Genomic DNA, 15,000 nt, shown 5'->3' on the forward strand with positions numbered 1-15,000 from the left:
TTCCCCTTCCCCGCCGCGGGGGGGTCCGCGTCGACGATCCTGTGCCCAAGGATAGCGCGCCCTGCCTGGGTACAGGGACCCGCGCCTCCCGCCCTGGTTCTCTGTCAAAAGTCCCGAGGCCTGGAAGTCTGTCAGGGGACCCTTCCGGAGGCCTCGCCCGGGTTCGGTGCACCCTGCCTGGGCACAGGGACACACACTTACCCCTGGCCGACAACCAGACTTTGACATTTTTCCGTCTGGCCCACCCCGGGGGGGGTCCAGGGGCGTCGGGGGCCCTCGGCCGACCGGACGTCGTACTCGCTCGACTATGTCGAATATGTCGACGCTTCCCCTTCCCCGCCGCGGGAGGGCCGCGTCGACGATCCTTTGCCCAAGGATAGCGCGCCCTGCCTGGGTACAGGGACCCGCGCCTCCCGCCCTTGATCCTTCTCAAATGTCCCGAGGCCTGGAAGTCCGTCAGGGGAGCCTTCCGGAGGCCTCGCCCGGGTTCGGTGCACCCTGCCTGGGCACAGGGACACACACTTACCCCTGGCCGACAACCAGACTTTGACATTTTTCCGTCTGGCCCACCCCGGGGGGGGGGTCCAGGGGCATCGGGGGCCCTCGGCCGACCAGACGTCGTACTCGCTCGACTATGTCGAATATGTCGACGCTTCCCCTTCCCCGCCGCGGGGGGGTCCGCGTCGACGATCCTTTGCCCAAGGATAGCGCGCCCTGCCTGGGTACAGGGACCCGCGCCTCCCGCCCTTGATCCTTCTCAAATGTCCCGAGGCCTGGAAGTCCGTCAGGGGAGCCTTCCGGAGGCCTCGCCCGGGTTCGGTGCACCCTGCCTGGGCACAGGGACACACACTTACCCCTGGCCGACAACCAGACTTTGACATTTTTCCGTCTGGCCCACCCCGGGGGGGGGGTCCAGGGGCGTCGGGGGCCCTCGGCCGACCGGACGTCGTACTCGCTCGACTATGTCGAATATGTCGACGCTTCCCCTTCCCCGCCGCGGGAGGGCCGCGTCGACGATCCTTTGCCCAAGGATAGCGCGCCCTGCCTGGGTACAGGGACCCGCGCCTCCCGCCCTTGATCCTTCTCAAATGTCCCGAGGCCTGGAAGTCCGTCAGGGGAGCCTTCCGGAGGCCTCGCCCGGGTTCGGTGCACCCTGCCTGGGCACAGGGACACACACTTACCCCTGGCCGACAACCAGACTTTGACATTTTTCCGTCTGGCCCACCCCGGGGGGGGTCCAGGGGCGTCGGGGGCCCTCGGCCGACCGGACGTCGTACTCGCTCGACTATGTCGAATATGTCGACGCTTCCCCTTCCCCGCCGCGGGAGGGCCGCGTCGACGATCCTTTGCCCAAGGATAGCGCGCCCTGCCTGGGTACAGGGACCCGCGCCTCCCGCCCTTGATCCTTCTCAAATGTCCCGAGGCCTGGAAGTCCGTCAGGGGAGCCTTCCGGAGGCCTCGCCCGGGTTCGGTGCACCCTGCCTGGGCACAGGGACACACACTTACCCCTGGCCGACAACCAGACTTTGACATTTTTCCGTCTGGCCCACCCCGGGGGGGGGGTCCAGGGGCATCGGGGGCCCTCGGCCGACCAGACGTCGTACTCGCTCGACTATGTCGAATATGTCGACGCTTCCCCTTCCCCGCCGCGGGGGGGTCCGCGTCGACGATCCTTTGCCCAAGGATAGCGCGCCCTGCCTGGGTACAGGGACCCGCGCCTCCCGCCCTTGATCCTTCTCAAATGTCCCGAGGCCTGGAAGTCCGTCAGGGGAGCCTTTCGGAGGCCTCGCCCGGGTTCGGTGCACCCTGCCTGGGCACAGGGACACACACTTACCCCTGGCCGACAACCAGACTTTGACATTTTTCCGTCTGGCCCACCCCGGGGGGGGGGTCCAGGGGCATCGGGGGCCCTCGGCCGACCGGACGTCGTACTCGCTCGACTATGTCGAATATGTCGACGCTTCCCCTTCCCCGCCGCGGGGGGGTCCGCGTCGACGATCTTGTGCCCAAGGATAGCGCGCCCTGCCTGGGTACAGGGACCCGCGCCTCCCGCCCTTGATCTCTCTCAAATGTTCCAAAGCCTGGAAGTCCATCAGGGGACCCTTCCGGAGGCCTCGCCCGGGTTCGGTGCACCCTGCCTGGGCACAGGGACACACACTTACCCCTGGCCGACAACCGGACTTTGACATTTTCTGTCTGGCCCACACTGGGGGGGTCCGGGGGGACGGGCACCCTCGGCGGACCGCCCGCCAGACTGGCTCGACTCGCTCGACGTCCCAGCTCTCTGGCACAGGAGGCCGTTCTAAGATACCCGGTCGCTATGCTGTGATACACTTTTATGAAAGCGTACCACTCCGACATGCCCAGCTCATGGAACTGTCGCCTGGATTCGGCTTTCAAATACGATCTCATAGTGGTTCTCAGTTTTGAGATAATCATCATGTCTGGAGGTCTGTCAGGGGACCCTTCCAGATGACTTGCCCGGGTTCAGTGCACCCTGCCTGGGAACAGGGACACACACTTCCCACGGGCCAACCACCCGACTTTTAACATTTTCCCTCTTGACTCCGGGTTGGCGCGTCGGCACCACCCCGGGGGCATCGGGGGCTCTCGGCCGACCGGACGTCGTACTCGCTCGACTATGTCGAATATGTCGACGCTTCCCCTTCCCCGCCGCGGGGGGGTCCGCGTCGACGATCCTTTGCCCAAGGATAGCGCGCCCTGCCTGGGTACAGGGACCCGCGCCTCCCGCCCTTGATCCTTCTCAAATGTCCCGAGGCCTGGAAGTCCGTCAGGGGAGCCTTCCGGAGGCCTCGCCCGGGTTCGGTGCACCCTGCCTGGGCACAGGGACACACACTTACCCCTGGCCGACAACCAGACTTTGACATTTTTCCGTCTGGCCCACCCCGGAGGGGGGGGGGGGGGGGTCCAGGGGCATCGGGGGCCCTCGTCCGACCGGACGTCGTACTCGCTCGACTATGTCGAATATGTCGACGCTTCCCCTTCCCCGCCGCGGGGGGGTCCGCGTAGACGATCCTGTGCCCAAGGATAGCGCGCCCTGCCTGGGTACAGGGACCCGCGCCTCCCGCCCTGGTTCTCTGTCAAAAGTCCCGAGGCCTGGAGGTCTGTCAGGGGACCCTTCCGGAGGCCTCGCCCGGGTTCGGTGCACCCTGCCTGGGCACAGGGACACACACTTACCCCTGGCCGACAACCAGACTTTGACATTTTTCCGTCTGGCCCACCCCGGGGGGGGGGGGGGTCCAGGGGCATCGGGGGCCCTCGGCCGACCGGACGTCGTACTCGCTCGACTATGTCGAATATGTCGACGCTTCCCCTTCCCCGCCGCGGGGGGGTCCGCGTCGACGATCCTTTGCCGAAGGATAGCGCGCCCTGCCTGGGTACAGGGACCCGCGCCTCCCGCCCTTGATCCTTCTCAAATGTCCCGAGGCCTGGAAGTCCGTCAGGGGACCCTTCCGGAGGCCTCGCCCGGGTTCGGTGCACCCTGCCTGGGCACAGGGACACACACTTACCCCTGGCCGACAACCAGACTTTGACATTTTTCCGTCTGGCCCACCCCGGGGGGGGGGGGGGGTCCAGGGGCATCGGGGGCCCTCGGCCGACCGGACGTCGTACTCGCTCGACTATGTCGAATATGTCGACGCTTCCCCTTCCCCGCCGCGGGGGGGTCCGCGTCGACGATCCTGTGCCCAAGGATGGCGCGCCCTGCCTGGGTACAGGGACCCGCGCCTCCCGCCCTGGTTCTCTGTCAAAAGTCCCGAGGCCTGGAGGTCTGTCAGGGGACCCTTCCGGAGGCCTCGCCCGGGTTCGGTGCACCCTGCCTGGGCACAGGGACACACACTTACCCCTGGCCGACAACCAGACTTTGACATTTTTCCGTCTGGCCCACCCCGGGGGGGGGTCCAGGCGCATCGGGGGCCCTCGGCCGACCGGACGTCGTACTCGCTCGACTATGTCGAATATGTCGACGCTTCCCCTTCCCCGCCGCGGGGGGGTCCGCTTCGACGATCTTGTGCCCAAGGATAGCGCACCCTGCCTGGGTACAGGGACCCGCGCCTCCCGCCCTTGATCTCTCTCAAATGTTCCAAAGCCTGGAAGTCTGTCAGGGGACCCTTCCGGAGGCCTCGCCCGGGTTCGGTGCACCCTGCCTGGGCACAGGGACACACACTTACCCCTGGCCGACAACCAGACTTTGACATTTTTCCGTCTGGCCCACCCCGGGGGGGGGGTCCAGGGGCATCGGGGGCCCTCGGCCGACCGGACGTCGTACTCGCTCGACTATGTCGAATATGTCGACGCTTCCCCTTCCCCGCCGCGGGGGGGGGTCCGCGTCGACGATCCTGTGCCCAAGGACGGTGCACCCTGCCTGGGCACAGGGACACACACGTCAATCGGGACTTTGTCGCTCAGCCTAAGAAGGTCGGCCTGAAGCACTGTCGTGCGTCCCGACGGGGTCCGCACACCCGCCCGCCGGTGCCGCTGCCTTCCTCTGGGTGTGCCCTCTCCGGGGATACCATGCGCGGGGTGTGCGAACCCTCCCGGGGGTCCAGGGACCGGTGCCAAACACCCCGCACACAGCGATCTCGACCTTGTCAATGTTACGCTCAGCCTACTTCGGGGCCACGCTGCACCGCCCGTGCGGGTTCGCGCACCCACCCGGTGGTCCCGCTGCCTTCCTCCGGGTGTGCCCTCTCCGGGGATACCATGCGCGGGGTGTGCGAACCCTCCCGGGGGTCCAGGGACCGGTCCCAAACACCCCGCACACAGCGATCCCGACCTTGTCAATGTTACGCTCAGCCTACTTCAGGGCCACGCTGCACCGCCCGTGCGGGTTCGCGCACCCACCCGGTGGTCCCGCTGCCTTCCTCCGGGTGTGCCCTCTCTGGGGATACCATGCGCGGGGTGTGCGAACCCTCCCGGGGGTCCAGGGACCGGTCCCAAACACCCCGCACACAGCGATCTCGACCTTGTCAATGTTACGCTCAGCCTACTTCGGGGCCACGCTGCACCGCCCGTGCGGGTTCGCGCACCCACCCGGTGGTCCCGCTGCCTTCCTCCGGGTGTGCCCTCTCCGGGGATACCATGCGCGGGGTGTGCGAACCCTCCCGGGGGTCCAGGGACCGGTCCCAAACACCCCGCGCACAGCGATCTCGACCTTGTCAATGTTACGCTCAGCCTACTTCGGGGCCACGCTGCACCGCCCGTGCGGGTTCGCGCACCCACCCGGTGGTCCCGCTGCCTTCCTCCGGGTGTGCCCTCTCTGGGGATATCATGCGCGGGGTGTGCGAACCCTCCCGGGGGTCCAGGGACCGGTCCCAAACACCCCGCGCACAGCGATCTCGACCTTGTCAATGTTACGCTCAGCCTACTTCGGGGCCACGCTGCACCGCCCGTGCGGGTTCGCGCACCCACCCGGTGGTCCCGCTGCCTTCCTCCGGGTGTGCCCTCTCCGGGGATACCATGCGCGGGGTGTGCGAACCCTCCCGGGGGTCCAGGGACCGGTCCCAAACACCCCGCGCACAGCGATCTCGACCTTGTCAATGTTACGCTCAGCCTACTTCGGGGCCACGCTGCACCGCCCGTGCGGGTTCGCGCACCCACCCGGTGGTCCCGCTGCCTTCCTCCGGGTGTGCCCTCTCCGGGGATACCATGCGCGGGGTGTGCGAACCCTCCCGGGGGTCCAGGGACCGGTCCCAAACACCCCGCGCACAGCGATCCCGACCTTGTCAATGTTACGCTCAGCCTACTTCGGGGCCACGCTGCACCGCCCGTGCGGGTTCGCGCACCCACCCGGTGGTCCCGCTGCCTTCCTCCGGGTGTGCCCTCTCCGGGGATACCATGCGCGGGGTGTGCGAACCCTCCCGGGGGTCCAGGGACCGGTCCCAAACACCCCGCACACAGCGATCCCGACCTTGTCAATGTTACGCTCAGCCTACTTCAGGGCCACGCTGCACCGCCCGTGCGGGTTCGCGCACCCACCCGGTGGTCCCGCTGCCTTCCTCCGGGTGTGCCCTCTCCGGGGATACCATGCGCGGGGTGTGCGAACCCTCCCGGGGGTCCAGGGACCGGTCCCAAACACCCCGCGCACAGCGATCTCGACCTTGTCAATGTTACGCTCAGCCTACTTCGGGGCCACGCTGCACCGCCCGTGCGGGTTCGCGCACCCACCCGGTGGTCCCGCTGCCTTCCTCCGGGTGTGCCCTCTCCGGGGATACCATGCGCGGGGTGTGCGAACCCTCCCGGGGGTCCAGGGACCGGTGCCAAACACCCCGCGCACAGCGATCTCGACCTTGTCAATGTTACGCTCAGCCTACTTCGGGGCCACGCTGCACCGCCCGTGCGGGTTCGCGCACCCACCCGGTGGTCCCGCTGCCTTCCTCCGGGTGTGCCCTCTCCGGGGATAACATGCGCGGGGTGTGCGAACCCTCCCGGAGGTCCAGGGACCGGTCCCAAACACCCCGCGCACAGCGATCTCGACCTTGTCAATGTTACGCTCAGCCTACTTCGGGGCCACGCTGCACCGCCCGTGCGGGTTCGCGCACCCACCCGGTGGTCCCGCTGCCTTCCTCCGGGTGTGCCCTCTCTGGGGATATCATGCGCGGGGTGTGCGAACCCTCCCGGGGGTCCAGGGACCGGTCCCAAACACCCCGCGCACAGCGATCTCGACCTTGTCAATGTTACGCTCAGCCTACTTCGGGGCCACGCTGCACCGCCCGTGCGGGTTCGCGCACCCACCCGGTGGTCCCGCTGCCTTCCTCCGGGTGTGCCCTCTCCGGGGATACCATGCGCGGGGTGTGCGAACCCTCCCGGGGGTCCAGGGATCGGTGCCAAACACCCCGCGCACAGCGATCTCGACCTTGTCAATGTTACGCTCAGCCTACTTCGGGGCCACGCTGCACCGCCCGTGCGGGTTCGCGCACCCACCCGGTGGTCCCGCTGCCTTCCTCCGGGTGTGCCCTCTCCGGGGATACCATGCGCGGGGTGGGCGAAGCCTCCCGGGGGTCCAGGGACCGGTCCCAAACACCCCGCGCACAGCGATCTCGACCTTGTCAATGTTACGCTCAGCCTACTTCGGGGCCACGCTGCACCGCCCGTGCGGGTTCGCGCACCCACCCGGTGGTCCCGCTGCCTTCCTCCGGGTGTGCCCTCTCCGGGGATACCATGCGCGGGGTGGGCGAAGCCTCCCGGGGGTCCAGGGACCGGTCCCAAACACCCCGCGCACAGCGATCTCGACCTTGTCAATGTTACGCTCAGCCTACTTCGGGGCCACGCTGCACCGCCCGTGCGGGTTCGCGCACCCACCCGGTGGTCCCGCTGCCTTCCTCCGGGTGTGCCCTCTCCGGGGATACCATGCGCGGGGTGGGCGAAGCCTCCCGGGGGTCCAGGGACCGGTCCCAAACACCCCGCGCACAGCGATCTCGACCTTGTCAATGTTACGCTCAGCCTACTTCGGGGCCACGCTGCACCGCCCGTGCGGGTTCGCGCACCCACCCGGTGGTCCCGCTGCCTTCCTCCGGGTGTGCCCTCTCCGGGGATACCATGCGCGGGGTGTGCGAACCCTCCCGGGGGTCCAGGGATCGGTGCCAAACACCCCGCGCACAGCGATCTCGACCTTGTCAATGTTACGCTCAGCCTACTTCGGGGCCACGCTGCACCGCCCGTGCGGGTTCGCGCACCCACCCGGTGGTCCCGCTGCCTTCCTCCGGGTGTGCCCTCTCCGGGGATACCATGCGCGGGGTGTGCGAACCCTCCCGGGGGTCCAGGGACCGGTCCCAAACACCCCGCGCACAGCGATCTCGACCTTGTCAATGTTACGCTCAGCCTACTTCGGGGCCACGCTGCACCGCCCGTGCGGGTTCGCGCACCCACCCGGTGGTCCCGCTGCCTTCCTTCGGGTGTGCCCTCTCCGGGGATACCATGCGCGGGGTGGGCGAAGCCTCCCGGGGGTCCAGGGACCGGTCCCAAACACCCCGCGCACAGCGATCTCGACCTTGTCAATGTTACGCTCAGCCTACTTCGGGGCCACGCTGCACCGCCCGTGCGGGTTCGCGCACCCACCCGGTGGTCCCGCTGCCTTCCTCCGGGTGTGCCCTCTCCGGGGATACCATGCGCGGGGTGTGCGAACCCTCCCGGGGGTCCAGGGACCGGTCCCAAACACCCCGCGCACAGCGATCTCGACCTTGTCAATGTTACGCTCAGCCTACTTCGGGGCCACGCTGCACCGCCCGTGCGGGTTCGCGCACCCACCCGGTGGTCCCGCTGCCTTCCTCCGGGTGTGCCCTCTCCGGGGATAACATGCGCGGGGTGTGCGAACCCTCCCGGAGGTCCAGGGACCGGTCCCAAACACCCCGCGCACAGCGATCTCGACCTTGTCAATGTTACGCTCAGCCTACTTCGGGGCCACGCTGCACCGCCCGTGCGGGTTCGCGCACCCACCCGGTGGTCCCGCTGCCTTCCTCCGGGTGTGCCCTCTCTGGGGATATCATGCGCGGGGTGTGCGAACCCTCCCGGGGGTCCAGGGACCGGTCCCAAACACCCCGCGCACAGCGATCTCGACCTTGTCAATGTTACGCTCAGCCTACTTCGGGGCCACGCTGCACCGCCCGTGCGGGTTCGCGCACCCACCCGGTGGTCCCGCTGCCTTCCTCCGGGTGTGCCCTCTCCGGGGATACCATGCGCGGGGTGTGCGAACCCTCCCGGGGGTCCAGGGACCGGTCCCAAACACCCCGCGCACAGCGATCTCGACCTTGTCAATGTTACGCTCAGCCTACTTCGGGGCCACGCTGCACCGCCCGTGCGGGTTCGCGCACCCACCCGGTGGTCCCGCTGCCTTCCTCCGGGTGTGCCCTCTCTGGGGATACCATGCGCGGGGTGTGCGAACCCTCCCGGAGGTCCAGGGACCGGTCCCAAACACCCCGCGCACAGCGATCTCGACCTTGTCAATGTTACGCTCAGCCTACTTCGGGGCCACGCTGCACCGCCCGTGCGGGTTCGCGCACCCACCCGGTGGTCCCGCTGCCTTCCTCCGGGTGTGCCCTCTCTGGGGATACCATGCGCGGGGTGTGCGAACCCTCCCGGGGGTCCAGGGACCGGTGCCAAACACCCCGCGCACAGCGATCTCGACCTTGTCAATGTTACGCTCAGCCTAGTTCGGGGCCACGCTGCACCGCCCGTGCGGGTTCGCGCACCCACCCGGTGGTCCCGCTGCCTTCCTCCGGGTGTGCCCTCTCCGGGGATACCATGCGCGGGGTGTGCGAACCCTCCCGGGGGTCCAGGGACCGGTGCCAAACACCCCGCGCACAGCGATCTCGACCTTGTCAATGTTACGCTCAGCCTACTTCGGGGCCACGCTGCACCGCCCGTGCGGGTTCGCGCACCCACCCGGTGGTCCCGCTGCCTTCCTCCGGGTGTGCCCTCTCTGGGGATACCATGCGCGGGGTGTGCGAACCCTCCCGGGGGTCCAGGGACCGGTGCCAAACACCCCGCGCACAGCGATCTCGACCTTGTCAATGTTACGCTCAGCCTACTTCGGGGCCACGCTGCACCGCCCGTGCGGGTTCGCGCACCCACCCGGTGGTCCCGCTGCCTTCCTCCGGGTGTGCCCTCTCCGGGGATACCATGCGCGGGGTGTGCGAACCCTCCCGGGGGTCCAGGGACCGGTCCCAAACACCCCGCACACAGCGATCTCGACCTTGTCAATGTTACGCTCAGCCTACTTCGGGGCCACGCTGCACCGCCCGTGCGGGTTCGCGCACCCACCCGGTTGTCCCGCTGCCTTCCTCCGGGTGTGCCCTCTCTGGGGATACCATGCGCGGGGTGTGCGAACCCTCCCGGGGGTCCAGGGACCGGTGCCAAACACCCCGCGCACAGCGATCTCGACCTTGTCAATGTTACGCTCAGCCTACTTCGGGGCCACGCTGCACCGCCCGTGCGGGTTCGCGCACCCACCCGGTGGTCCCGCTGCCTTCCTCCGGGTGTGCCCTCTCCGGGGATACCATGCGCGGGGTGGGCGAAGCCTCCCGGGGGTCCAGGGACCGGTGCCAAACACCCCGCGCACAGCGATCTCGACCTTGTCAATGTTACGCTCAGCCTACTTCGGGGCCACGCTGCACCGCCCGTGCGGGTTCGCGCACCCACCCGGTGGTCCCGCTGCCTTCCTCCGGGTGTGCCCTCTCCGGGGATACCATGCGCGGGGTGTGCGAACCCTCCCGGGGGTCCAGGGACCGGTGCCAAACACCCCGCGCACAGCGATCTCGACCTTGTCAATGTTACGCTCAGCCTACTTCGGGGCCACGCTGCACCGCCCGTACGGGTTCGCGCACCCACCCGGTGGTCCCGCTGCCTTCCTCCGGGTGTGCCCTATCCGGGGATACCATGCGCGGGGTGTGCGACCCCTCCCGGGGGTCCAGGGACCGGTCCCAAACACCCCGCGCACAGCGATCTCGACCTTGTCAATGTTACGCTCAGCCTACTTCGGGGCCACGCTGCACCGCCCGTGCGGGTTCGCGCACCCACCCGGTGGTCCCGCTGCCTTCCTCCGGGTGTGCCCTCTCCGGGGATACCATGCGCGGGGTGGGCGAAGCCTCCCGGGGGTCCAGGGACCGGTCCCAAACACCCCGCGCACAGCGATCTCGACCTTGTCAATGTTACGCTCAGCCTACTTCGGGGCCACGCTGCACCGCCCGTGCGGGTTCGCGCACCCACCCGGTGGTCCCGCTGCCTTCCTCCGGGTGTGCCCTCTCCGGGGATACCATGCGCGGGGTGGGCGAAGCCTCCCGGGGGTCCAGGGACCGGTCCCAAACACCCCGCGCACAGCGATCTCGACCTTGTCAATGTTACGCTCAGCCTACTTCGGGGCCACGCTGCACCGCCCGTGCGGGTTCGCGCACCCACCCGGTGGTCCCGCTGCCTTCCTCCGGGTGTGCCCTCTCCGGGGATACCATGCGCGGGGTGGGCGAAGCCTCCCGGGGGTCCAGGGACCGGTCCCAAACACCCCGCGCACAGCGATCTCGACCTTGTCAATGTTACGCTCAGCCTACTTCGGGGCCACGCTGCACCGCCCGTGCGGGTTCGCGCACCCACCCGGTGGTCCCGCTGCCTTCCTCCGGGTGTGCCCTCTCCGGGGATACCATGCGCGGGGTGGGCGAAGCCTCCCGGGGGTCCAGGGACCGGTCCCAAACACCCCGCGCACAGCGATCTCGACCTTGTCAATGTTACGCTCAGCCTACTTCGGGGCCACGCTGCACCGCCCGTGCGGGTTCGCGCACCCACCCGGTGGTCCCGCTGCCTTCCTCCGGGTGTGCCCTCTCTGGGGATACCGTGCCCGGGGTGGGCGCGCCCTGCCTGGGATGCAGGGACCCGCGCTTAGCCCCCCGGGCACGTCGATCGGGACTTTGTCAATTTTACTCTCAGCCTACGAAGGAGCTCCGCCGGGCCGCCCGACGGGGTCCGCCCACCCGCCCGGCGGTACCGCTGCCTTCCTCCGGCTGTCCGCTCTCCCGGGGTGGGCTCGGCGGGGTCCGGTGGCCGTCGGGGAGCCGTCCCGCCCGCCCGCGTGTCTCCTGGGACGGCTCGGCCCCCCTCCGCGAGGGAGGCCGAGGGAGGGCGGCCGAGGTGCGGTCCTGCTGCGCGCACTCCGACGCCCGCGGCTTAGGGGAGAGGCCCGGGGAGCGAGGCGTGCCGACGCGGGACCGGAGTCTCGCGGGCAGCCTCGAGGACCCCGAGGGGCCTTGGGTCTCCCGCGCCTGGACGCGGTTGCGCTTCCTGCCGGACCGCCCGGCCGCCCCTCCCTATGCCCTTCGGGACCGCCGACCCCTCCGCCGCTCCGGGTTCCGGGATCCCGTGCCCGGGGTGGGCGCGCCCTGCCTGGGATGCAGGGACCCGCGCTTAGCCCCCCGGGGACACGCCGATCGGGACTTTGTCGATTTTACGCTCAGCCTACGAAGGAGCTCCGCCGGGCCGCCCGACGGGGTCTGCTCACCCGCCCGGCGGTACCGCTGCCTTCCTCCGGGTGTCCGCTCTCCAAGGATCCCGTGCCCGGGGTGGGCTCGGCGGGGTCCGGTGGCCGTCGGGGAGCCGTCCCGCCCGCGTGTCTCCTGGGACGGCTCGGCCCCCCTCCGCGAGGGAGGCCGAGGGAGGGCAGCCGAGGTGCGGTCCTGCTGCGCGCACTCCGACGCCCGCGGCTTAGGGGAGAGGCCCGGGGAGCGAGGCGTGCCGACGCGGGACCGGAGTCTCGCGGGCAGCCTCGAGGACCCCGAGGGGCCTTGGGTCTCCCGCGCCGGGTCGCGGTTGCGCTTCCTGCCGGACCGCCCGGCCGCCCCTCCCTATGCCCTTCGGGACCGCCGACCCCTCCGCCGCTCCGGGTTCCGGGATCCCGTGCCCGAGGTGGGCGCGCCCTGCCTGGGATGCAGGGACCCGCGCTTAGCCCCCCGGGGACGCGCCGATCGGGACTTTGTCGATTTTACGCTCAGCCTACGAAGGAGCTCCGCCGGGCCGCCCGACTGGGTCCGCTCACCCGCCCGGCGGTACCGCTGCCTTCCTCCGGGTGTCCGCTCTCCAAGGATCCCGTGCCCGGGTTGGGCTCGGCGGGGTCCGGTGGCCGTCAGGGAGCCGTCCCGCCCGCCCGCGTGTTCTGGGACGGCTCGGCCCCCCTCCGCGAGGGAGGCCGAGGGAGGGCAGCCGAGGTGCGGTCCTGCTGCGCGCACTCCGACGCCCGCGGCTTAGGGGAGAGGCCCGGGGAGCGAGGCGCGCCGACGCGGGACCGGAGTCTCGCGGGCAGCCTCGAGGACCCCGAGGGGCCTTGGGTCTCCCGCGCCTGGACGCGGTTGCGCTTCCTGCCGGACCGCCCGGCCGCCCCTCCCTATGCCCTTCGGGACCGCCGACCCCTCCGCCGCTCCGGGTTCCGGGATCCCGTGCCCGAGGTGGGCGCGCCCTGCCTGGGATGCAGGGACCCGCGCTTAGCCCCCCGGGCACGTCGATCGGGACTTTGTCGATTTTACTCTCAGCCTACGAAGGAGCTCCGCCGGGCCGCCCGACGGGGTCCGCCCACCCGCCCGGCGGTACCGCTGCCTTTCTCCGGGGGGGTACGGTGGCCGTCGGGGAGCCGTCCCGCTCGCGCGTCTCCTGGGACGGCTCGGCCCCCCTCCGCGAGGGAGGCCGAGGGAGGGCAGCCGAGGCGCGGTCCCGCTGCGCGCACACTCCGACGCCCGCGGCTTAGGGGAGAGGCCCTGGGGCCTTGGGTCTCCCTCGCCGGGACGCGGTTGCGCTTCCTGCCGGACCGCCCGGCCACCCTCCCTGTGCCCTTCGTGACCGCCGACCCCTCGTCGCGCATCTGGCGGCAGCCGCCGCCTCCGCACCGGCGCGATGCGGCATCTGGGGGGAGGGGGACCCTCTCGCCTTTACTGACACGGGCTCCGCAGAGTGGCTAGCTCCCTGCCGGATCGCGCTTCGTTAGATCGATCGAGGGACCTTCAAAGACGGATATAGCCTTCCGGACCGTGCCGTGGCGCGACTCGGCACCGGGGGGATCGAGACCCTTCGCCGACACGGGCTCCGGGGCCCGGCCGGACGAGGGGGTCGGTCCCCGCCGGATCGCGCGTCGAAACGACCGTCTGGGGATATTGCGAATGATGCCGTTCTCTCCGGACACATCTGGGGGAGCCCGCTCCGTGCCGCTCAAGCTCGCCTCCCGGGAGGGACGACCCCTTTCCCGGCGGGAGTTCCGCCGGGAGGGGGTATACCCTAAGGGCCCCCCCCCCCCCCGAGCCCCGGCACGATGCGGCGTCAGGGGGAGCGAGACCATCTCGCCTTCGCCGACACGGGCTCCGGAGCCCGGCCGAACGAGAGGGTCGCTCCCCGCCGGATCGCGCCTCGCCAGATCGATCGAGGGACCTTCAGAGGATGAAAAAAAACGAGAAATTACGCCCATAGCTCGGCCCCTCCGGTCCAAAGAGGGTGCCGGCAGGGCACGCGCGCATCACCCCCGGGACCGGGGGACTTCGGCGGACCGCCCGCCGAAGTTGCTCGACTCGCTCGACGTCCCGGCCCTCTGGCACGGGTGGCCGTTCCGCTGCAACTGTTCCCAAGGACGGCGCGCCCTGCCTGGGTACAGGGACCCGCGCCTCCCGCCCTTTTAGCCTCTCTGGGTCTGTGCGTGTAAAGGGGACCCTTCCGGAGGCTTTGCCCGGGGACCGACCGGCCCCGGGTCGGGTACGCGAACCGGACCCGTTCCCCCCGGCATTCACCGAGGGAGAAGGCAGAGGTTCGTCCGCAGGGGAGCACACGCTCGGCCCTGGCGTACCCCGGGAGAGCAGCCGTGCTTCTCGCTCTCCTGCTATCCCCAGGCAGGTGGCCGTTCTGCGGTAGCCGGTCGCCATGCTGCTATGCAGTTTTATGAACGCGTGCCACTCTGTCATGCCCGACTCGTGGAACTGTCACCCGGATTCGGCCTTCGAATCCGTTCTCATAGCGGTTCTCGGTTTCGAGATAATCGTCAGGCCCGGAAGTCTTTCGGGGGACCCTTCCAGAGGCATTGCCCGAGTTCGGTGGACCCTGCCTGGGCACAGGGACTCACGACTCCCCCAGGGCTGACAGCCGGGACTCGTATTCTGTCAGGGGTACGTGTCGCCCATCCTGTTCCCAAGGACGGCGCGCCCTGCCTGGGTACAGGGACCCGCGCCTCCCGCCCTTTTAGCCTCTCCGGGTCTGTGCGTGTAAGGGGACCCTTCCGGAGGCTTTGCCCGGGGACCGCGCAAGCCCCGGGTCGGGTACGTGAACCGGCCCCGTCTCCCCCCCCCCCGGAATTCACCGTGGGAGAAGGCAGGGGTTCTTCCGCAGGCGAGCCCGCGCTCGGCCCTGGCGTACCCCGAGAGAGCAGCCGTGCTTCTCGCTCTCCTGCTATCCCCAGGCAGGTGGCCGTTCTGAGGTAGCCGGTCGCCATGCTGCTATGCAGTTTTATGAACGCGTGCCACTCTGTCATGCCCG

This window comes from Hyla sarda, unplaced genomic scaffold (genome assembly GCF_029499605.1).
Source record: "Hyla sarda isolate aHylSar1 unplaced genomic scaffold, aHylSar1.hap1 scaffold_2006, whole genome shotgun sequence".
Classification (NCBI taxonomy): domain Eukaryota; kingdom Metazoa; phylum Chordata; class Amphibia; order Anura; family Hylidae; genus Hyla; species Hyla sarda.